Raw genomic sequence first — 24,964 nt, forward strand, 5'->3', positions numbered from 1 at the left:
TAAAGTCGGCTTTTCGTCCTCTGCTAAGCAGACTGCTTTCCATCCATGAGTACAGACCGATTATTTAGTCCTAACAGCTCAGCGACGCGAAAGAGGGGAAGTAATAGGAGTAGTGGAGAGAGTTCCGGAGTTGAGATAAGGGGGAGCGGTTGGTAAAGGAATGCAGTACAGCTTAATTGCACTAGAAATATACCGCTCTACCGCATGCATGACATCCGATCGCTCCAAAGGCAAGCGAGTCACTAACCCAAACACCCCTTGGCTTAACTAAATGGACAAGCCTGACCCAGGCACACACATCGGTGACTGTCAGGACTAAATAATCGTACTGTACAGACGAAGTCATTGATGAATTTAAGAACATGGTTCATTTCCAGAGAGGTCTTTTATTAGAATGACTCTTAATAACCTAACCAAATAATTGTAAAAAAAATAGTAATTTCAATTTATACATGAGGAGATAAAAACAACACGAATAATTTATAGACCCATTTCGCTTGTATGAAACTTGGCTCAAATTCCATAAACATGCAATAGAGTTTATGCAGTAATCAATACACCCTATAATTTTCAAAATAGTAAAAACACTAGTGGTGCCATATTGCAAGTAATCCAGACAATAATGGATGAACTAGATGCAACAACTGTTTAGGCATAATTTCTTTGCATGTAGAGGCTGCTAATGATATTGTATAGGCTTACTGAAAATATTAACTTTTTCTTACTATGTTGAACATAAAAATGAAAAAATACAATATTATGCAATATGCAAGAATGCAGGAAAATTTTCATTGTAGCCCAGTTGTACTACGTTTGAGATGGGCAGGGCATGTAGCACGTATGGGCGAATCGAGAAATGCATATAGAGAAGACCTTTCGGGAGGCCGAGACGTAGCTGGGAAGATAATATTAAAATGGATTTGAGGGAGGTGGGATATGATGATAGAGAATGGATTAATCTTGCACAGGATAGGCACCGATGGCAGGCTTATGTGAGGGCGGCAATGAACCTGCGGGTTCTTTTAAAAAAATCTATTTGTAAATAAGTAAGCCCAGCTGTACTTCCAGGTCGCAAAAGTTGCAGCATTAGGGGCACCCTTTAATGAAATTCTCTAGCTGCGCCTGACCGTGATGATGATGATGATGATGATGATGATGATGATGATGATGATGATGATGATGATGATGTATGGCAGAAAAAGTGCTGGCATCTTTCTGGTAGCAAACAATAAGTACGATAACGCAAAATAAATGCTCCACGTGGACGTCATAAGCTTACTGTATTGTAATGAATCAGTGTGCGAAATGACCATGCAGACATTTTCAAAATGCAATTTTTAGTCCGTCTGGATCAAAGTCGAGTGCTGCGGTAATCGCTTGTATGGGTCTCTGGGAATATGGACGATCCAGTGAGCCGTGAGTATCACTGTTATTCCGGCGAGAAGTGGGGTGCAGGGAAAAAGAGGGAAATATAACATTAACAGAGCACAGCCTTTGAGTGGAGTGACGTCAGATGGCATAGAAAGGAATTCCAACTGCCACAGATTTTTACTCTAATTCGCGTGTCTCTTTGTTGTCGCACCCCACACGCAGTTGTCTAATTGAATGATACTTAATCAAAGAGCTGTGTTTTGAGCAAAGACGGAATCCTTTTGTACTGCATCAATCCCTCCTTTATCCTTATTTCTGTTTTACCGCTGTGATGGATATGTTTGAGGGATTAAATTTGTACACTGAGGTATTAAAAATATCTTAAATAAAACATTTTTTTTTTAGACTTATGTTAATGTATTTTGAAGTGAAATGTGGGCGTAATCTCCGGCCATGGAAAACACAACTATATTATATACAATGGCGTGTTATACATAAATAATGACCATCTGTCATGAGTTGATGGCGACGTACTAGCATTAAGTCAAACACGTAGGCGTAAGTGGTTTAAATTTGATCCAAATTTGATTTTTCCTTGGATTAAATTAGGCCTAACACTCACAAAAAAAGGTGGGCTTAATCAGTTATAAGAATCTTTTATTTTTCCATTAACACTCATTTGATTCTGCCAATAACATATTAATATGAGAAAACAGACAGTGCAGATATCTGTGTTTTATGTTTATTAGTGAGTAGTGGTGCTAAAACTTACAGAGAAATTGTTGTCTCGTTCGACAATCTTCCAGTGGTGGAAATAATTAAAAATATGAGTTAGTGTGATTTGTAACACGACACAAACAGATCTCTTATTATATCTCAGCTTCTGTGCAACGTCACAGTTTGCGGTGAGGGGGAAGAAAGATAGCAGGAGGTTTATACTAATCTGTGGAGGCAAAATTTTTCGATAGTTTCTCACCAAGTCAGAAAACCTGTAGGAAACCAAATGGTAAACTATCAGTGGTCAAATACTGCACTACTCGTAAATTTGACCATATAACACTTTCCCTCCAGTTACTTTCATGGGTGCGTCTGAAGGAACGAAGTACAGTACATTCATTGTCTTTTCTGTTTAGAATCATGCATAATTATACTCCGAATTATCGGTTATCGCGCTTTCAATTTCTTACAACTCTTCGAAACCGGCATCAAGCACTTCTTTCTATCCCTCATCATAGATTGTCTTTATACTCATCCTCCTATAGTGTAGAAATACCTCCCTCTGGAATTCGTTACCTAATGATGTCAGGGACTGCCGGACTTTATCACAACTCAAAATTAAATTGGAAAATTTTGTTTTATTTAATGCTTTTTAGATATTGATAGAAGTGATGATTTGTGTTTTTTTACTCTAGATTAAAATTGCAAGTTTCTTCTTTATGTAAATTAATTAGTTAGGATATAATTAATTACGATACTTAATCACTCATCTAAAGTTTGTGTGACTACAACCTGTGTATATTTTCGAGTGGCTTTAATTTGTTTATAGTGTGATTTTTTTCTTTTTATTTCTATTATTGCATTTGAATTTCTGGTGGTGTGGAAGAGAAAGCCTGATGGCCTTAACTACGCCAGAATAAATAAATAAATAAATAAATGAAAGAATGAATGAATCAATCAATGAATAAGTAAATAAATAAATGTATAAATAAATAAATAAGTTAATTAATTTATTTATTAGTTAATAAATAAATAAATTAATAAATTAATAAAGAAATAAAGAAATAAATAAGTAAGTAAGTAAATAAAATGTGAATGGGCTTGTGCCATCCTACATTCATAATCCATGTCATACTAAGGTAGCAAGGAAGAATAACGCCAGTCGAGGTAATAGCGACAACTACTTATATTTCACGTAGTTTTCAAGAAACTCGGCTGATGGCACACACTGTACCTAAGGAACACTTTTGTAGTCGGAATAGCAGAAACGAGTTCCTTAGGCAGCCATTCTCCAGTTAGAAAGTGCATGTGTTATGTGCAGTACCGTTATTGGAATGCTTCTTCTAAATTTTCAGAGTTAAGTAAAGTTATATTGTGACTTTATAATTAGATCGTAGTGCAATGTTAGTTACATTGATTCACAGTAAATTTCATGCACTATTTTTAACATATTCATGCGATTTGCATAACCTTTTGAGGGAAATTATAATTTGATCCAAGATTCAAACTAATCATCAGGAGTAATAATGCCATGTTTTGACTGGGCTACTTTCATAAATTTATGTAGCCTAATTTTCTGCTTCTCTATTTTATCGACTGCTGAGAAAAATCATATCTTTTTAATATAGATGCCAAGAGTATATGAGATGAAAAATCTACGTACAGCGTGACCCGAAGAGGTGCTTGCAGCTACAGTCAAGGTGAAAATTTGTGTGTCCAAAGTGTTCCAAAGTAAACAGAAATTTCAGTTTAAACGTCAGTGTTGTTGTTCCTTTTGAAACAAAATGTTTGATTTTTTCAATTCTGACTTGTTACTAATTGTAACAGGTACTATTTCAATTTTCATTTGACAATTCGCCTGGAGCTTTCAGAAAGCCACTAGAAATGAGATGATACTGTATTTGATTAAAACTTATTCTGTAAAACTGATTTATGCTATCTTTCGATATATTTATGTAGGGTAAAGGTTGGTAATATTGTGATACTAATAATATTATGATAGTTCTTTTTGAGAAATTTTTTACAATTTTACTTAGTGAGAGGAAGATCGGTTTTTTTTTGCGTCAACGTATTAAGGTAATGTTCGTGGACAAATTTCTGCACAAAACCGGTCCTTCTCTATCAGTAAAATTGTAAAAAATTCTCAAAAAGTACTATCATAATATTATTAGTATCACAATATCACCAACCTTTACCCTATATGGCGTTATTACCCATATAGTGTTGGCGTTAATACCAACAAGCGTGGGCAATAACGCCAAGTTGCAGTCTAAGACAATATAATCCTTAATTCCTTTTATCCTCGAATTTCTGATAAATCAGCATTTTGTACGTTTGCTGAACATGTTTGATTTTAGAATTGTGAGTTTATATCTGAATAAAACAGCATGACTTCTCCTTGAAAAATGTCCAAAGGTTAACATGGCGTTATTCCCCAAGGCGCCTTAACAACAAGTAAACTTATCTAACTGAAACTACAGTTCTTTCTTCCCTGTCTAGGTCACTGTACGTCTGGAAACGAAAAGAGGTGAGGAGGTTGACCTGTGACATATAACAGTAAAACTGAACTGAAGTAAGGAATTGATGAAGGATGGTGTGGGAGTTTTAGAACGGGTCAATAATCAAATGTGAATAGCAGCATAAATTAACCACTTAAATAAAACATATTTCATAATCGCTCGAATACTTAATTTTTCAAGTGTTAATTTAACTTAATTTACTAATTATTTTATTTAATCTCCCCATTATTTTCAGCACAAATTAATATTGAGAGACTGGAAAAATATATACTTCAAAATCCTTAACTGTATTGTACAGTTTCCCTGGAAAAGGATGAGACGATTGAATATTCCTAAGTCTCAGATGTAAGACACTGCGCATGATCAGAACCCAGAGCACTGATACACAAGATAACGAATATTGAGTTACTTAAATTCAGGCTATTTGGTTTGTTACTAGCATCGTTCCGAAATTCACTTCAAAAACTGCAAAAAATATGATAATATTACGTAAATAAAAGATAAATATATACATAAATCGTGTAGTTAAATCGACAATGGACCTTCATGACTAGATCGACACTCCGCACAGAAAGGAAATCTTTCATGTCGTTTCAATAGCTCAGACGGTAAGACTTCTGCGTGTTGTGTAGAAGAGTGCGAGTTCGATTCTTAGTCTACGCAACGATTTTTTTTTGTTTAAATAACGTTGAAATAGCTAAGTCACGTTGAAATAGAGTTTTACAAAGTCCTGAGATTAAGTGTTAATGATCGCAAACAATACAAAATTACAAGTTATAATATTATAAACGTTAATCTAATTAATGCATTTATACACACATATACAATGTAAATGCATATATATTAAAAACTAACAATTAAAATGAAATTAAAAAAATATATATATAATAATAGATAAACTTTTACAAAGGTTTAGAGTCCTTAGGCTATGTCATTTTTTGAGTAATTATTACAAAATTTTATTAATAGCTTTCCCATATGTGTAAGAAATGCACTCGCACAAAACAATTTTTGTTAAAAGTATCGCTTTGGACGATATCATTCTCACCCCTGCAGTTAATTTTAACTGTTTTATCTACGTGTTTGCAATAGTGTTTAATTTAATGTGCATTCAATTTTATTCATGTTATGATTGAATGAAAACGCACTGTTGCAGTTATTGACTAATTACATATATTAATACTAATTATTAAATACATATATTAAGTAACCAATTGCAGTATCTTTTGCAAAATCTTGAATGTTTAAGTTGTCAATAATATTTATGTACTATATACTATAATACGTTAAAAGAATTTGCAATAGATTTGGGATCCTCTATTTTATAATTATTGGTTTTAATGAAAAAATATTTTCTTTCTAGGATATCCACAAGTTTAAATTTAATAATATTCCGAATAGGTTTAATTGCATTATCTGAATTTTGTACTTTTCTATTCAAATATATTCCATTTCCCTCTTTCATAATTTTTGATAAATTACACTGTACTTCTTGCAGTATTTAAGAACATGAGGATCATTACATTGCAACTCATTACATATAGATTCTTCTTTTTAATACTTAGATTTTTAAGTTCCTGCGTTATCTACATGTTTTTACTTTTGAATTTTTTCACAACATTGAGTGGAGAACATCCACTGAAGTGATTATGAAATTAAGTGAAAAATTCAATAGATTTACTCTTAATATCAGTAGTACCAGTATCATATATGTTTTTCCAAGATTCATTTTGTAAACCTAAATGTAAATAATCACTAGATAGAGCATTTACGATCCTTTCTTAGTTTTTAAATTAATATTTTGAAATTGTTGAGTGACATTGGAAACACTTAGGATTTGTTTATCATGTTCAGACAAGCCATTGACTATAGGTTCTGTCGAATAGGAATTCAGTCTAATTCTGTGTACAAAACATTTATCACTGGCTGTGTTACTTCAGCATGTATGCTGTGGGAAAATGGCTCTACGACTAAGGTTTCCAGTTTCAAGGAGTGAATTTAATTTACTTTTACGGAAAAGTTCCGAGAGATAATCTACTTATGTTTATGTCACTACAGCTCACAAATTTCATATGAGATTTCTAAAGTATTTTCTTTACAAATTCAATGTTGGCTATAAATATTAATAAATGATGTAAGAAATACGAATGATTGTAGTTATAAGTCTGATTTACATTATAAAAAGCAAGAAGTTACATTCCGCGGCAAGATTCGAACTTTCGATGTTTGGTTTTGTCGTCCAACGCACAACTAAGGACCTATTCAATGCTTATGTTAATAACCTACAATTTAGCTGTAGCAATGTGGTGTCATAACTTGGGGTTTGTTTACTTAATATAATTACATTTAATTTTATTAGTTTCACAACAATTGGACTTCCTGTTATATCCTGTTATTTAGATATTTAATTTAGGGTTGATTTATTAACTCTTACTATGCAAGATGCCTCTTATTTCAATAATTCTATATCACGTTAAATAATCATTGTCTACACTAAAGTATTATCGTCATCCCTCATTTCTCATCGTAATGGCGAACCGACGTGACATGAGACAGCGAGTTATAGCTCTAGTTGAGGGTGGATATGGGGTTAGATCTGCTGGCCGTTTGGTCGGTGTCCCTGGAAGTACAGCCGCGAGGTGGATTCATCGTTACCAAAATTTAGGGGAGATCGAAAGCGCCCTATTCCTTGGCGTCCGCGGATTTCTTCATTCGAAGAGGATGCTCTTTTATTCGAGACAGTTCGACAGGACCCATTCCTGACTGCTAACGAAATAAGAGCAGCATCTAAATTTCCGGGCTCTTCACAGACTGTGATCAGCAGGTTGAGGAACCACGGTATTAGGAGCCGGAAGGCTGCGCAAATGGAAATATTGGGGAAAGCACAAGCTGTCGACCGTCTTGCCTTTGCTACCAATCGAGTGGATTTCGATTGGAGAAATGTAATTTTCTCCGACGAAACAATCATCTCGAGTGATTACGAAGGTCCTGTCCGTGTCTATCGTGAGGATGGTCTCCGACATGACCAGCGCTATGTGCACCGACGTGAAAGATCGGGGCGCTTTAGCATATCGTGTTGGGGGTGGATGTCTTACGATAGACCTGACGTTATAGAACGCATCGATGGCCGGTTTAATGCGGGAACTTACGAGCACATTCTGGAAAATATATTCCTTCCCTCCGCCCGAGAACGTTTTCCCGAAGAAACATTGCTCTTCCGCAGGATTACCATCCCGTGCACTATGCTGCAAGCATTCAAAGATGGTTTCAAAAGAGACCCGAGATCCATATCATTAATTGGCCTCCGAAGTCACCTGATTTGAATGTCATCTAAAATTTATGGGCGGAATTGAAAAAGAAAAGGATAGCCTCCTATGCCCACCGACGCCCTCGAAATCGAGACGAATTTTGGGATCAAGTTGTTGACACCTGGGAAGATCTCGCCGGGGATCAGAACTTATTCCACAATCTCGTGACATCCATGCCGGATCGACTTAGAGTTGTAATAGAAGCTGATGGCATGTGAACAATATTTTAAGTTAATAGGTCTCTTTTTGTTTCTTATGATTTTTGTTTGAGGAAGAATACTTTTAACTTCCAAGTAAGATTTATTTTTTTGGCGAGGTTCAGCCCACTTGTAAGACCCAGAAATTGGGCATAAATTATTCCATATTTTTCGACAAATTAGACAGTCGAGGAACTCTGGACAAATTAATTACACCTCAATAAAAAAAAGTTTTACCCGGAATCGAACACGAGACGTTTCGGTTATATAGTGGAACCGACACGCTACTATATGAGCTACCGAGACAAGACAGTGACAGCAGCAGTCCAGAATGTAGATCCCTTAGCAGGCATTTGCCATTCGGTACAGTGAAGCAATGATATTTTGTGACTCGAGCTATGTTGTGAAATCCTGGCCTTAAATGGCAGTGTTCTTCGTGATCCTTATTCTGGTCCTCGTCCTTGTTGTGATCCTTGTAACAATTCTTGTACTATTTGTCATGGTATGTATCGTTACGTCGATATCGAGTGAACCGCGCTGTAGAACTTTAACTTCCGATGACCAAGAATCGTCTCATTCTTTGACCAAGAATCGTCTCATTCTTTTTAAGGGTAACTGTACATAGCGTTCACCAGGAAAATTATTTCGCTCAAGTAAATGCCTTCGGACTTTATTGCTACAGATCGAATGAGAGTGCAGAGGAAATATGTGTAGGCCATATTTTTTCTTGATCGAACATGGAAAGGTTTTGTGTAGCGTAGCATAAACAGATAATACAGGCTGAATGGACGTCAAGTTTAAATCATTAGTATACACTATAAAGCTGACTTCCATTCTTTGCAGTTCAGTTTGGTTCGTGTCAATGCTGTCTATATTAGAACAGCGAATCTTTGTTTATGATAACATATCACGAAGGAAATCGTATAAAAAATGTTGTGCTATATTTTTACGGAAATATTTTGGCGTGCTTCCAACAACCATTTGATTCAACAATCCACAAGGCACTAAACTTTCCAGTCGTGAGTAAAATCTAATTTTATTCTCTTATATTATAAATTACTATCATTCTTTGCTTACGAATGCGAAAGAAATGTGATACAATGCAGGTAAATATTATGCGCTTATTATCTTTATTTGATTTTATTATTTATTATTGTTTTAGTGAAATAAGTTTATTATATAGCACTGCGAAGTATTTCTTTTTTTAGATAAAACAGAAACCTCTTGGTGATAATATCTACAATAGGCCTACCTTTTCTTTACGTTTCTGATAATGAAGTTTCATAGTTTTATTGCATATCACATCGAAGGTTTCTTTTTCTTAGATAAAATAGAAACCTCTTGGTGATATTATTACCTATGATAATCTAATGAATATACAGAGTAACCCGTAAGTAATGTCATTAATTTCAGGGATTTATTCTTTGCGATATTTCAAACAAAAAAAGCTTAATACAATTTTATTCGTTTTTACTTCATTTTCGAGATGAAAATGGTTTTATATGGAAAATTTCATAGCGTGCTTCGTAAAGCCATTGACTGAAATCCCAATATGCTCAGTTAGTTTAAGAAAGTAGTGTATTATGATAATAAATGTTTGAAATAATTTTAGTTTTGTTCTTTAAATGTGCAGAAAATTGATTCGAACAAATGTAACATTGAAAAATTCCTTTGCAGAACAAAAAGTTACATTTGTTCGGATTAAACTTCTGCACATTTGAGGTACAAAACTAAAATTGTTTCAATAATTTATTATCATATTACACTACTCTCTTAAATTGATTGAGCACATTGGGAATTGAAACAATGACTTTCTCAAAATACGCTATGAAATATTTAATATAAAACAATTTTTATGTTCAAAAGGAAGCAAAAACGAGCAAAATTGTATTAAACTTTGTTGTATGAAATATCTCAAAGAACAACCCTATAAAATTAACGACATTACTTACTGTTCACCATGTATATTTTTAAAATCTGCAATACCTTTTCTATGTATTTCTAATAATGATTTAAGGATGTTGTTTAGTCAACTGTTCGAAGACAGATCTGAATTAGGGAAAAAGTTTAAAAATTCGATTAAATGAAATATATAAGTAGTATATCGAAATTGTAGCCGTCCAAATCTTGGATTTAAAATATCGGCATCCTAATTAATTCAAATGAACAAAAAAGAAAATGTAAATTAATGATAGAAAAATACATAATGAAATTTAAGAAAAATAATATTCTGCGACAAGATGTGGTAGCTATCAAGACGATAAAAATTTATTATAAGGATGAATAGAGATGGTGATTGATGATGTTCAATGAAGATTTTAAAATGGTTGATGCAATTGTCTGAAGAGTCTTTTGAGGAACCTTTAATTTTCTGAGGATCTCCAATGTAAATTTGGAAATTGTTCCTCGCGCAGGAAACAAAAGTCCAATGACATTCCAATCCTGAATATTATATTTATGACTGAGATCATCACAGCACGGAAGGTAAATAGCGCGTTTCTCTTCATGTACCTGGTTTGGTTGATCTCCATTAATTTCAAACCTTATTGTTGGGGCCAGAGTGAGACCAGTTTTTTTTTTTATCTCGGTCAATTATTATGATGTCAGCACGCCGTGTAGATCTTTCCTTAGACAGACATTGAACTTCCTCATATACTTCGTATTCACCATGTTCCCTTAATCTGTTAGCAATTATTGAGCGGACTGTGTTATGTCTGTCAATTCGCAGTAATTCGCCCTGGGGGCAGAAACCTAGCACGTGGGGTAACGTTTCATGGTCATTGCATCTCTTGCAATGGGTATTGCTAAGGCTTCTACCGGGGAGAGATATAACTGCCATAACATTGGTGCTCATTTTAATGGCCTCGGTCCATTGGCCACAAGATGGACCTTTCTTATTGCTAATCCAGATGTTACCTTTTTTCCAGTGAGAGTAGAATGTAATTCCTTTACCTTTACCAGGTAATGCGCTCCACTGATGATAAGAAGTGACACGAAGTTATTTACGGATGTTAAATTAAACTATAATTTTAACAGAAAGCGTCTGTGAAATATTTTTTTCTCTGGAAATTTGTGGTCTTCTCTGCCATTAAAAATTCCATCATTGCTCCATTATCAGCATATCACATAATACATATTTGGCGTAGTTGACAAGGAACAAACAAAGGCACCGTTAAAAAATTAACACAGAATAAAGTTAAAATTTTATAAACATGGCAGCTCTGCGCAATATTTTTAATAAGTTATAACTAAAACCTGCATTATACGTGCTCACAGTTAACGGCAATATTTTGTTGCTGTAATTATAATTACAAACTTATTTCCCTTCAAGCAGAGACATTAATAACGGCGATAGAAGTGTCTTGCTGCACTGTGAACTGTCAGGGTGGAGTACTGCGTATTTTTGTTGGATTTACAAATGTACTTGCAAAAAAAAAAAAAAAAAACTTTTACATGGCCGTTGAACTCGATTATAAATGTACTCTGCATACACTGTTTTGGGTAATGTACAAGTGCTATAGCCAACACCACTCCGGACCACAGGTTGTTTGTTTTTTTCATACAAGCAGTTGGGTGCTTGTCAAGGGACACACAAACATGTAGAACCACTGAGTTAATGAACAAAAATTTAACACCGAATAGAGGACGGTTGTACAAACATGTAGAGGTTTTTTCCTACATTCCTGTTGGTTACGTATACAAAAGTGGCGTGTCATTTTCGTACAACAATTTGAAAACGCAACATTTTGAATAATGTAAATTCTTTGACAGTGTTTTTCGCGTTAGCACTTAATGTAAGTTTTAAGAAAGACAACTTCATAGACAGAATGCAAAATAATATCTTGTAAAACCTCAACATTGGGTTGAAAAATTCTAGGTGCGTTAAGGAAGTATATTCTGATTAAAAAATGTTACTGCTGTAAAATTGTGCATATTCCGTCCATTTTTAAAAAGTAGTGACCATGCACACTGAGGCACGTAAATGTGCTATGTTATGTTTTATTTAACGACGCTCGCAACTGCAGAGGTTATATCAGCGTCGCCGGTGTGCCAGAATTTTTGTCCCGCAGAAGTTCTTTTACATGCGAGTAAATCTACTGACATGAGTCTGTCGCATTTAAGCACACTTAAATGCCACGACCTGGCCCGGGATCAAACCCGTAACATCGGGCATAGAAGGTCAGCACTATACCAACTCTGCCAACCAGGTCGACACGTGAATGTCTTTGAGCACTAATATAAATATACAGGCTTTATTTAAAACTACTACTTTTGACATGAACCATTTTTGCACATGCATTCGTGTCGTAATCTATATCGAAATTCTGACAACTTAGAAATTGTTTTTAAGGTGTAGAAACAAATGAAAATCATTGGACCTCAAATCAGAACTGTTGTCTGGTCAACTGTACGAAGACAGGTCTTAACCTCACAAGTGATACCAACAAGGCACCACTGATGAGGCAACTAGGCCAGGAGATAATGGGGTAGGGTCGTCAGTCCCTTTTCCCCCTTCATTGCATACATCGCCGATTAGCTACATATTACACTAATCAGACTTCACATGCATACAAAGAATTGTTCTTCCTCTGACACATGTCATATCAAGTGATATGTAGGCCTACTGTAGGAATAAATATAGTTCACACCTGTGTGAGGAAGCTCAAGCATCAGACAGAATACGTTCCATTTTTAAAAAGTATTGACCATGCAAAACTGAGACACTTAAATGTGTTTGAACACTAATATAAATACATACATACATGCATCATACCTACAGACATACAGACGTACAGACATACATACATAGTACATACATACATACATAGTACATACATACATACATACATACATACATACATACATACATACATACATACATACATACATACATACATACATACATACATACATACATACATACATGTTCTGCCCATGGGCAGGTCTTTTACTGAAAACCCAGCATTCTCCATTCTTTCCTATTTATGGCTTCCTTTAGTCTCTGCATATGATCCACATATCTTAATGTCGTCTATCATCTGATACCTTCTTCTGCCCCGAACTGTTCTCCCGTTCACCATTCCTTCCAGTGCATCCTTCAGTAAGCAGTTTCTTCTCTTCCTGATCAATTTCAGCATTATATTTTCTTCACTCACTCTTTCCAGCACAGCTTCGTTTCTTATTCTCTCTGTCCACTTCACACGTTCCATTCTTCTCCATATTCACGTTTCAAATGCTTCTATTAGTTTATCTTTATTTTGTCGTAATATCCATGTTAGAATTAAATCTTACAACAATTTGTATTTATTTATCCTAACTCCATTGCCCGAATTACTGTATAGATCAGCCCTGGACACAACGGTGAAGTGAAACAGAACTCAGAAACTCTCGTTCATGTCCTTTTCGCTTGCACTGACTTACAAACATACATTAGCCACTAATGCATCAGTGATGAATTTCAGGCCTAACGAGAGCCGAAAATTCGTAAAAGCCTTATACAATCGGTCACTGAGTAATTTTTACTTACTGTGTACTCGTCTCAGCCGGGGAAGGTGGAGTGGGGAGTTAAGAGGAAATCTGCATGCCTCAATTGAGTTAACGGAACCCAGGCCTGATACAGACTTTACATTTCATCAAATCTACCGTCATTTTTTTCCAAAGTTTATCACTGCTCTCATGCATTGTATTTTATTTTAGAAGGTTATTTTATGGCGCTTTATCAACATCTTAGGTTATTTAGCGTCTAAATGAGATGAAGGTGATAATGCCGGTGAAATGAGTCCGGGGTTCAACACCGAAGGTTACCCAGCATTTGCTCATATTGGGTTGAGGGAAAACCCCGGAAAAAAACCTAAACCAGGTAACTTGCCCCGACCAGGAATCGAACCCTGGCCACCTGGTTTCGCGGCCTGTGTTGTATGTAGTACTTTTGTGAAGAAATGCATCATCAACATTATTGCTGGGGGAGCTCGCTAAAAATTTTGGCTCACAGTAAACTAGTATTCTGTCATTACGTTTATTGCTATTTGTTCTGCGGTGTTGCATGTCAAACTCATCTTCATTATCTTACTAGTGACGACTCTATTAAAAACATTTCTCCTTAATTCTGCTGTAAAAATTCCATTACAAAGTTATCGAAGTGTATGGAATTGGTGATAACAAGATGGTGTTTGGGGAGATAAGTCCAAGGATTTGCAACAGTGATACATGATGTTCTTCTTAAATTTGGAGAAAATGTTGGGAAAACCCAACCAACTAATCAGCCTAAACAGGATTCAAACCCACGCTAGAGAGCAGCCTTGGGACAGTACGCAAACGCGCTACAGTCCTGGCTACGCTGGTGGCCTCATCAATATTACCCACCCGTCTGGTCATAACATCGACGGAACAAAATCTGGAGTTATCGAAGTTATCACGACTGAATACAAAGACATTCATGCAGTATGTAAGCTGAATCTATATAAGTAATCTCTATAAACTTAATAGCTACTGGACATACTAATAAAAACTTACAGAAGCACTCTAAGAGATTGGATTTTGGTCCCAATTACAGATACTGCCTCATAGTCATAAGTAATATCGGTTTTGAAATAAAATTTTAGTTGGAGTATGTTGTGACAAAGAATTAATCTAATGTTCAAAGTAAAGGCCATTAGATTCTATGATCTTGAACCACTTTTCAGCGAGGTTTGATATCCTGCGACGGTACCAATTACAAACTGTAACCCTATTTCGTTTTACTACTGATTTATGAGTATATTTTTAAAATTTATATTAGAAAAACTTCACACCTTGTTAATGATCGAGAAAAACCTGATTGGTAGTAATATGTAGGCCTAATATATATATATATATATATATATATATATATATATATATATATATATATATATATATATATATTAATTGCTATTAAGAATCTCTTTTGGCGAGATGGTACTTCACAGATTTTGCATACAGTGCCAGTCGATCTTATTACATCGCAATTTATGGAAGCCAAACCTTACTTATTTCATTCTTCCACACACGCTCTTTTAAGTGCATCTTTGTAACCTCTCACTCCCCACACTACCCATCTATTATTTCCCCACTTCTCATACAAGTGATGATCCACTATTGGCAACCACACATAATCCAACCTCCTCACTTCACTTGCCATTGGCCCTCCCCTACTATCTACTTTTTCGTTCTTTTTTTCTCGCACTACTTCCCCACCAAACTAACTCCTTAAATCACAATGTTTCTTCTTGTTAATATCCCCTCTTTTTTTTTTACCACTGTCCCTGGTTCTGTTTCACCCCTCCTAGACCGCCTCGTCGTTGTTTTCTCCTCACACTGTAATTCTCTTACCCTCTTCGGTATAGCCCCCAATTGCTAACTGCTAATCTTTTCCGGTTTCGGATTGATTGGTCACGGGAAGAAGTCCGCTGCAATATGCTGCAGCCTCATAAGAATGCGTGTAATCACCGTCACATCGAACGGTCCGAGACAAAACCGTCCTGTCTGAGACAGAATGACCGACGCAGTATGCTGCAGCCTCATAAGAATGCATGTAATCACTGTCACATCGAACGGTCCGAGACAAAACCATCCTGTCTGAGACAGAATGTCCGACGCAGTATGCTGCAGCCTCATAAGAATGCGTGTAATCACAGTCACACCGAACGGTCCGAGACAAAACCGTCCTGTCTGAGACAGAATATCCGACGCAGTATGCTGCAGCCTCATAAGAATGCGTGTAATCACTGTCACATCGAACGGTCCGAGACAAAACCGTCCTGTCCGAGACAGAATGGCCGATGCAATATGCTGCAGACTGATAACAATGCGTGTAATCACCGTCACATCGAACGGTCCGAGACAAAACCGCCCTGTCCGAGACAGAATGTCCGATGCAATATGCTGCAGACTCATAACAATGCATGTAATCACAGTCACATCGAACGGTCCGAGACAAAACCGTCCTCTCCGAGACAGAATGTCTGATGCAATATGCTGCAGCCTCATAAGAATGGTGTAATCACCGTCACATCGAACGGTCCGAGACAAAACCGTCCTGTCTGAGACAGAATATCCGATGCAATATGCTGCAGACTCATAAGAATGCTTGTAATCACTGTCACATCGAACGGTCCGAGACAAAACTGTCCTGTCCGAGACAGAATGTCTGATGCAATATGCTGCAGCCTCATAAGAATGGTGTAATCACCGTCACATCGAACGGTCCGAGACAAAACCGTCCTGTCCGAGACAGAATATCCGATGCAATATGCTGCAGCCTCATAAGAATGCGTGTAATCACCGTCACATCGAACGGTCCGAGACAAAACCGTCCTGTCCGAGACAATGTCCGATGCAATATGCTGCAGCCTCATAAGAATGCGTGTAATCACTGTCACATCGAACGGTCGGAGGCAAAACCGTCCTGTCTAAGACAGAATGTCCGATGCAGTATGCTGCCTGCATTACATTTCTATTTCCATGGTACCACAAGTGTCATCATCGTTTTACAAGGAAATGGGACAATTTTACCAGTATAGGTTTTCGTTTAAACTTTTTACGTTAAAATTGGAGAATGGTCACACTTTTTCTGAACTTGTTGACAGCCTGATATTTATGAAAAAGCAAGAGGTTGTGGTTTAAGACCTGCTGGAAGTCGCCAGTTCTAGCAATTTGTGTAAAAACTCTGTGGACTGTAGTTAATTTTCACTTTTCTCCATCTTTTTCTATGGAATTTCAATTTATTTTGTCTCAAGTTTCTTGTTTTTAAACTGTAATTGCATACTATAGTTTACTTGGAGTATTCACAAGTAAAAGCACGTCCTGCACTACGGATTGTATTTAAGTATTGTAATAATTAATTGCAATAGAAATAATAAGTTAAGTAACGAGATTAAAACAATATACATACTTTTCTTTGAACCGACTGTAATACTATGACTACTTTGGTGAAAAATTGTATAGGAGTGCAACAGACTTAATCAAGGTGTGTGTATTATTGGTATTATTTCGTATAATTCCTAATGATACAAGTCAGTGGCGGCCAAACTCTTTCGATATTTTATACCATAACGTGGAAATCTGAATCCATAGACCATAGCTCTGAGTCTTCAAGTTGCTTGTCTAGGATCCTTCTATACTCAGCGAAAATATTGCGGTATTATTCATTAACACCCTATATATAACAATGTGTAAAAAAAATAAACAGCAATAGAAAATGACAATGTAGGAATGGAGGTTAACTTGACTGTTACCACGGTTACAAAAATACAGGATTTTTCAAAAGTAATACGTAGGCTAATTAGAAATAAAATTTGAATCAGGGGATTTTAGATAAAAGCTCAGATACTAAGTCAAACCTTGTATGTAAAAAGGACTATTTTTATCTGCGGTAATCTTACCTGAGGTTTAGATTTATCAAGAGAAAATCAAAACTCGAGTGGGATTTAATTGAATATTACACGGTTAGAAGAAAGTAGACCTAAATTAAAATTAGAAGAAATATAGTACTCTGATACAATAAAATATTAATTGACTTACTAAAATACTAAACTGTCTTGAAAATGTATTATTGTACCATCTCATCATTACAAATATTCCGCTAGATGACAGTGGTGTGTTATGATTAGCTGTTCTCTTGTTACCAGTTGTGCCAACTATACAATCTTCATTGAACTCTATGGACGATTGATTACTAGTCAAAGAGGCTTTGTTGATTAATTTTCATTTGTATTATAACAGTTGCATTCCACTTCAAATTATCAATATATATTAAGCAATCTCTGATACGTGACTATCCATAATCTCATACAGCAGAAGCTATAACATAACCTAAATAATATAAACAAAATAAATGATAGAACACTTTTAATTCAGGATGATGAAGTGAATATGAATCATTTTAAAAACGTACCTGCATAATTATTGAAAATACAATGTTGGCCAAACAAAGAAACAAATATTAGGGAGTTGATAAAACAAACAAATGCTAGGAAGGTGATAAAACAAATGCTAGGGAGGTGATAAAAATTGTAGGATAAGCAGCCATGATTCGTTAAAACACGTCGTTAAGTACCGTTTTATTGGTCAAAAGTAGTATGACGTAGTAGAAGTGTAATAGTCGAAACAAAACAGTTTTGAAACTATTGTTGTGCGAGTTATGACATCATTTTAAATGACATCCTACCGTTTTTAAATATCATCTGAAAGAGCATATTTTTGCGTAATAAATACATTGATTTGTTTTGTACAGAAGCGCTACAGTTACAGTTACCATGGTAACAATTTTATTGTTGATACAATTTGTTAGTTCTTGTGATATGAAAAGAGTTTTATTGTCGAAATTAAAACAAGAAAAAATATGTTCTTATAAGAAAATGATCACTTAACAATTTGGTTATAACAATAACTTTCAAGTGTTAAAATAAATTTATGTTAACACTAGAAACTTGTTATTATAACTAAATTCTTAAGAGATACAAAGTGTTAAAAGTGTGTTATTAAGACAAAGGCTAAAGAAAATTATATTTTTGTCTCTGACATATCCATGCTCTCTGAATTTCACTTCTGTTCAACTTCTGAGATAATTGACAAATAGGTGGCCGATTTGGATGAATTTAGTTAAATAGTGTGCACACTTCTTGTAGTGTATGTCTTCTGTTACCAAACTCAATCATCGTCTGAATCTCGACTCATTTTCTGTTAACAATGTTTTGTTTTATTAGCCGTCACTGTGTTCTAGTGGCTAGAGCGCTGAACTTATAATTCTGTGAACCCGGGTTCGATCTCCGTCGTGCCCCAGATTTATAACTTGTGTTGGGCAAAGGGGTTTTCTCCGGGAGCTCCGGTTTCCTTGTGGCATCCCAGTAAATCTCCATCATAATCTCTTCTTATCGTGAATGTAGCGTAGATCAGTCTTCTATGATGCACACTGTGTAGTAAATTAGTCTGTATAACTGGGTTCATATGGGTGAATAACGAACAATCAAGTGCTCTCCATTAGTAAAAAAAAATGTTGATTTCATCAATAAAATTGTTGTCGTAGTAACAATAACCATAGTGCTTCTGTATAAAATTAATAATAATAATAATAATAATAACAATAATAATAATAATAATAATAATAATATTTTATTGCCAGAACAAAGATACATATTGATCTTTTTATATAAAAACACTCTAGCACCCCCAGAAAACGTAAGTTACATACTCGTGCTCAGGGGGCATTCCACATAATGTTACGACATTTTATTAAATAACAGAGTAAAAAGCAAAAAAAAAGAAGAAGAAAAAACACAGGTATCAATAACTGAACTTTAAATTTTCTCTCTAAACAGCAATTCTTTAATTGATTTTTTAACCCCATCAGTCTTGAATTTATATTTAAAAAAGAATAAAAAAAATTGGTCACATAATCATTCTGGGGATCCAAAAATCCCAAATCAAGTCTTCACAGAAAATCAAAAGTTGGGGGCAATTTTGACCCCTGAGGCCCAAAAATTTTAAATTTTATTTTTAATTCAGGTATAGAAATATTTCAAAAATAATATTCTCCTTTCTATCACATTGAATTTTTCAAAATATTTAAAAGTATCGAAGACATTCCAAAAAAGACAAAAAACAATGTAAAATATAATGAACATCAGATCTGAAGGGGTTAAAATAAGGAGCATTATCAAATTGTATGTTTGGGAACTTAGCTAGTATCATGTTATAAAGTCTCGGACCGAAGTTGCTACTGTGATTATATGCTACAGTTGTAGTACATTTAGGTTTTGTCAAGCATATGTTATCTGATCTTTTGGTTTTATATTTATGTGAATATAAATTAAATACACGTATTTCGGTTTTTATGTGCGAAATTCAATGATACATAGTTATAAATGAAATATTACATTAAAAATGTACTTTTTCGGGTAGGTAATACTGAAAACTTTAGATTTTATCTTGAACGTTATAGATGACGTCATAACTCGCACAACAATAGTCGAAAAATATTTTGTTTTTATAAAAATATTCCTTTCTAAATACAAGGTTTAACGTATCTGAGGTTTTTGTCCAAAAGCCCTTCATTCAATTTTAATTGCAATTATACATTAGTTTTGAAACACCTTGTATAATATTATAAAAGACGATCAACGGACTCTTTGTTACAGGAATGAATATAGAACCTTACCTGAAGAGATTTATTTCCAAAATGTGTTTGCAGTAATGGAACTGTTACCGACTCGTGTTCCTTCAACTCGCGGACATTTCCATCCCGGCCATCGTCCGTTCGGCACGCGCCATCTGCCTGCTACTGTGGCTGCAGGCGCGTACAGACCCCCTAGTCCACATTTAGCTCCTCTCGGTCCAGGGGGAGCCGCATATCCAGCCTGCTAGAAAGTTTCGGCCCACGCAATTTTCGTGCTTGATTTTCCGCGTCTCGTATATCGAGGAGAAGGCTTTTAAAAAAACTATCGGTGCGGTGTATAATAGAGTGCACTGGATGTAATCTCAAAACCTGAATTCACCGGAGCATTATGCTGACCACTCACTTTCCCTTAATAACATAATAAAGTTGTTAGGTGTCTCTTTGGGAACAGTGCATCAGTTATTCATAGATTTCAAAAGGGCATATGACTCGGTTAAGAGAGAAGTTTTATATAACATTCTTATTGAATTTGGTATTCCCAAGAAACTAGTTCGATTAATTAAAATGTGTCTCAGTGAAACGTACAGCAGAGTCCGTATAGGCCAGTTTCTATCTGATACTTTTCCAATTCACTGTGGGCTAAAGCAAAGAGATGCACTATCATCTTTACTTTTTAACTTCGCTCTAGAATATGCCATTAAGAAAATTCAGGATAACAGACAGGGTTTGGAATTGAACGGGTTACATCAGCTTCTTGTCTATGCGGATGATGTGAATATGTTAGGAGAAAATGCACAAACGATTAGGGAAAACATAGAAATTTTACTTGAAGCAAGTAAAGCGATAGGTTTGGAAGTAAATCCCGAAAAGAAAAAGTATATGATTATATCTCGTGACCAGAATATTGTACGAAATGGAAATATAAAAATTGGAGATTTATCCCTCGAATAGGTTGACAAATTCAAATATCTTGGAGGAACAGTAACAAATATAAATGACACCTCAGGAGGAAATTAAACGCAGAATAAATATGGGAAATGCCTGTTGTTATTCGGTTGAGAAGCTTTTGTCATCTAGTCTGCTGTCAAAAAATCTGAAAGTTAGAATTTATGAAACAGTTATTTTACCGGTTCTGTATGGTTGTGAAACTTGGACTCTCACTTTGAGAAAGAGGAACAGAGATTAAGAGTGTTTGAGAATAAGGTGCTTAGGAAAATATTTGGGGCTAAAAGAGATGAAGTTACAGGAGAATGGAGAAAGTTACACAATGCAGAACTGCACGCATTGTTTTCTTCAACTGACATAATTAGGAGCATGGAATCCAGACGTTTGAGATGGGCAGGGCATGTAGCACATACGGACGAATCCAGAAATGCATATAGAATGTTAGTTGAGAGACTGGAGGGAAAAAGACCTTTGGGGAGGCCGAGACATAGATGGGAGTATAATGTTAAAATGGATTTGAGGGAGGTAGGATATGATGATAGAGACTGGATCAATCTTGCACACAATAGGGATCGATGGCGGGCTTATGTGAGGGCCGCAATGAACCTGCGGGTTCTTTAAAAGCCATTCGTAAGTAAGTAAGGTGTCTCTGCCTACCTGTAACTATTACAACTAATACACTGGCTCTGGTAAGTGTTACTTTTCCATATGATAATTTAGAGATTCAAACCTACTATGACATTTTTGACAGATTCTAGAAGGATTGATTGGAACAGTAATGTAATCGATGTCATAAATATTACACATTATCATTAAGCGTTCCTCTGTTTGAAGTTCTGGCTGATATTATCAGCAGTACATCTCATTTGACGATATGTGTCAGAGGTGGAACAATAAAATGGTTCGGAATATAAAATTTATATTGCTTTCACGTGTTAAATACTAAGTTACGGTACCTTGTTGACTATTTTCAGCCTGTGGGCTATCCTCAGAACTGGGTGGTCTTTGCGTCTTCCGATTGCGTTTCCTGTGGCAATGTGTTTGTGTAGTGTAATGTGGAGTCAAAAAGTGTGTGTGTGTTCTGAAATTGAGTTGTGCGTTGAGGATGTATATTTCGACTATTGTTGTGCGAGTTATGACTCCGTCTACAACGTTTTCAAATGGCGCATAACTCAATTTCAGAACATAGGCCTAACAAATCCTCAACACACAACTCAATTCAGAACACACCAAATCCTCAACACACAATTCAATTTCAGAACACACCAAATCCTGAACACAATTCAATTTCAGAACACACCAAATCCTCAACACACAATTCAATTTCAGAACACACCAAATCGTCAACACACAATTCAATTTCAGGACACACCAAATCCTCAACACACAACTCAATTTCGGAACAAACCAAATCTTCGGCACACAATTCAATTTCAGAACACACCAAATCCTCAACATACAACTCAATTTCAGAACACACACACTTTTTGAGTCAAATGTTTAGATTCCACAAAAATTAAAACACCAATTTGTTCGTAAAGAAATGAGATTTTATTAAAACACGAAACAATTAAATATGATCACCACCGTGTTGTTCAATAAGAAATACTCTTTCCTCTATGCTATAAACGGCATTAGTAAGCACATTCCTAGGGATGTTTTCAATGACATCCAATACTGATTACTTCATTTCCTCACGTGTAGTAGGTCTGCTAAGAAACACTTTTTCTATGAAATAACCCCATAACCAGTGGTCAGAAGTTATTTCCCTATTCAAGAAAGGTAATAGAAATGACACAGGAAACTATAGAGGAATAACTTTATTAGATGCAGGATATAAAATCTATGGAAAAATTCTTAATCAAAGATTACAAGCTATTGCTGATGTAGTAATATCAGAGGAACAATCAGGCTTTAGAAAAGGATGCTCATCTAGTGATAATATATTTATAATGAGGCAGATTATTGAAAAACGTCGAGAGTTTGGTTTGGAAACCCACTTAGCATTCATTGACTATGAAAAAGCTTTCGATAAAGTGAAAAGACCCCTTTTATGGAAAATACTGGAAATAAGAGGCTTTCCTAAGCACCTTATTAGTGCCGTTAAGAGTTTATATGTAAATACCAAAATAGTTATTAGCTCAGGTTTTAAAGTGTCAGAAGCAATTTTAACAAATTTAGGTGTTCGACAAGGGTGCAGTTTATCACCCACTCTGTTTAATTTATATATTGACGATCTAGTTTTGAAGTGGAAAGATGAAATACAGACTGCGATTAAAATAGAATCTAACACACCTTTAAATACTTTACTATACGCTGATGATCAAATAATTATCCAGGAAACAGAAGATAACCTACAAAGAGCAGTGTATAGATTAAGCCAAAACGCAATATTTTACAATCTAACTATATCTGCAAACAAAACAAAGATAATGGCTTTTAAAGGGAAAAATCCTGTTAGATCTAAGATAATAGTAAATGGAAACATTTTAGAACAAGTATCCCACTTCAATTATCTAGGATGTGATATTAGTTTTAATTATGAGAAAGATATTGAGAAGAAAGTTAATAGATTTCAGATGATATGTGGAACAATTGGAAGAACTTTAGGAAGAAAAGCGAGAAAAGAAACTCAAATGAAATTTTATAAAGTTATGGCTGTACCTACTCTTATATATGGCTCTGAATCATGGACAATAACAAAAAAAGAAGAATCACGTATACAATCAGCAGAGATGAAATTTATGAGATACGTAAGAAGATGCACTAAAGCCGATAAAATAAAAAATGAAACAATAAGATCAGATTTAAATATTTTCTCAGTACACGACATGGTAGAAGAAAATAAAACAAAATGGAAAGATCATGTTGACAGAATGGCAGAGAATAGGCTACCAAAGAAGATAATGAAATATCGCCCGATCGGGAAAAGGGATCTGGGTAGACCTCGCAAGAGGTGGCTGGACGATAGAGACCGGAACAGGTGATATCACCTAAACCTTGAAGAGAAGAAGAAGAAGAAGAAGAAGAAGAAGAAGAAGAAGAAGAACCAGTGGTCAGCTGGATTTATGTCTGGTGATCTAGAAGGTCAACTGTTCGGAAAAAGCCTACTAATTACACGATCACCAAATGTGTTGCGCAATAGTGTTTTTTACATTATAGTGTATGTGAATTGGAGCGCCGTCTTGCATGAAAACAATGTCTTCGATTTCATGATTCTGTAAAGCTGGTATTGTAAAGTCTTGCAACATTTGAAAATATCGCTGCCCGGTTACCGTCATTATTTTTGTTTGTCCATTTTCAGTGTCTTCATAGAAATACGGTCCTATTATGAAATGTGACGTAAAATCACACTAAAGAGTAATCTTGATACCATGATACAATTGTAAAAGTTATTAAAATTATTGTCCTACTTCCGTCTGTAGTCTGATCAGCAATTATTATTTTTTATACAAGCATGATACATTTACCATAGCAACGAAACACGCATCGATAAAGAAACCCAAACCTTCTGAACAGTAATGGTACCTATATTAAACCAAACTGCTTATATGTACAGAAGATACCGCTGTTTCAAAATGGGAACTTACTTTTGAATCGCCTTGTACTTTAGATTTGCACAGCCTGTAGAGGATTTTTAGAAGATGATTTTTGAGACAGTTTCGGCAATAAAAGTTTACGAACCAAGTTCATAAAACGGGGTCTTCATTCTATTCGTGGAACCTCTGCTGACGTTAGAATTTGGCTGATTTTACTATTAATCCAATCAGTTCA

At 35.4% G+C, this 24,964-nt stretch overlaps 1 protein-coding gene across 11 annotated transcripts in view; it reads right to left on the reverse strand.

Moving 5' to 3' along the window:
• Window positions 1-24,964, reverse strand: part of tn (tripartite motif containing protein thin) — a 242,561-nt gene that overhangs the window by 127,037 nt on the left and 90,560 nt on the right. Inside the window, exon 1 of one of the 11 annotated variants that reach the window (XM_069821765.1) lies at window positions 20,288-20,443. The exons of the other annotated variants lie outside the window; for them this stretch is intronic. The gene's annotated coding sequence lies outside the window, so the exon portion shown is untranslated. Of the gene's footprint in view, window positions 1-20,287; window positions 20,444-24,964 lie in introns of those variants that run through there. 11 annotated transcript variants of the gene reach the window in all.

The sequence above is a fragment of the Periplaneta americana genome, chromosome 1 (assembly GCF_040183065.1).
Source record: "Periplaneta americana isolate PAMFEO1 chromosome 1, P.americana_PAMFEO1_priV1, whole genome shotgun sequence".
NCBI lineage: Eukaryota > Metazoa > Arthropoda > Insecta > Blattodea > Blattidae > Periplaneta > Periplaneta americana.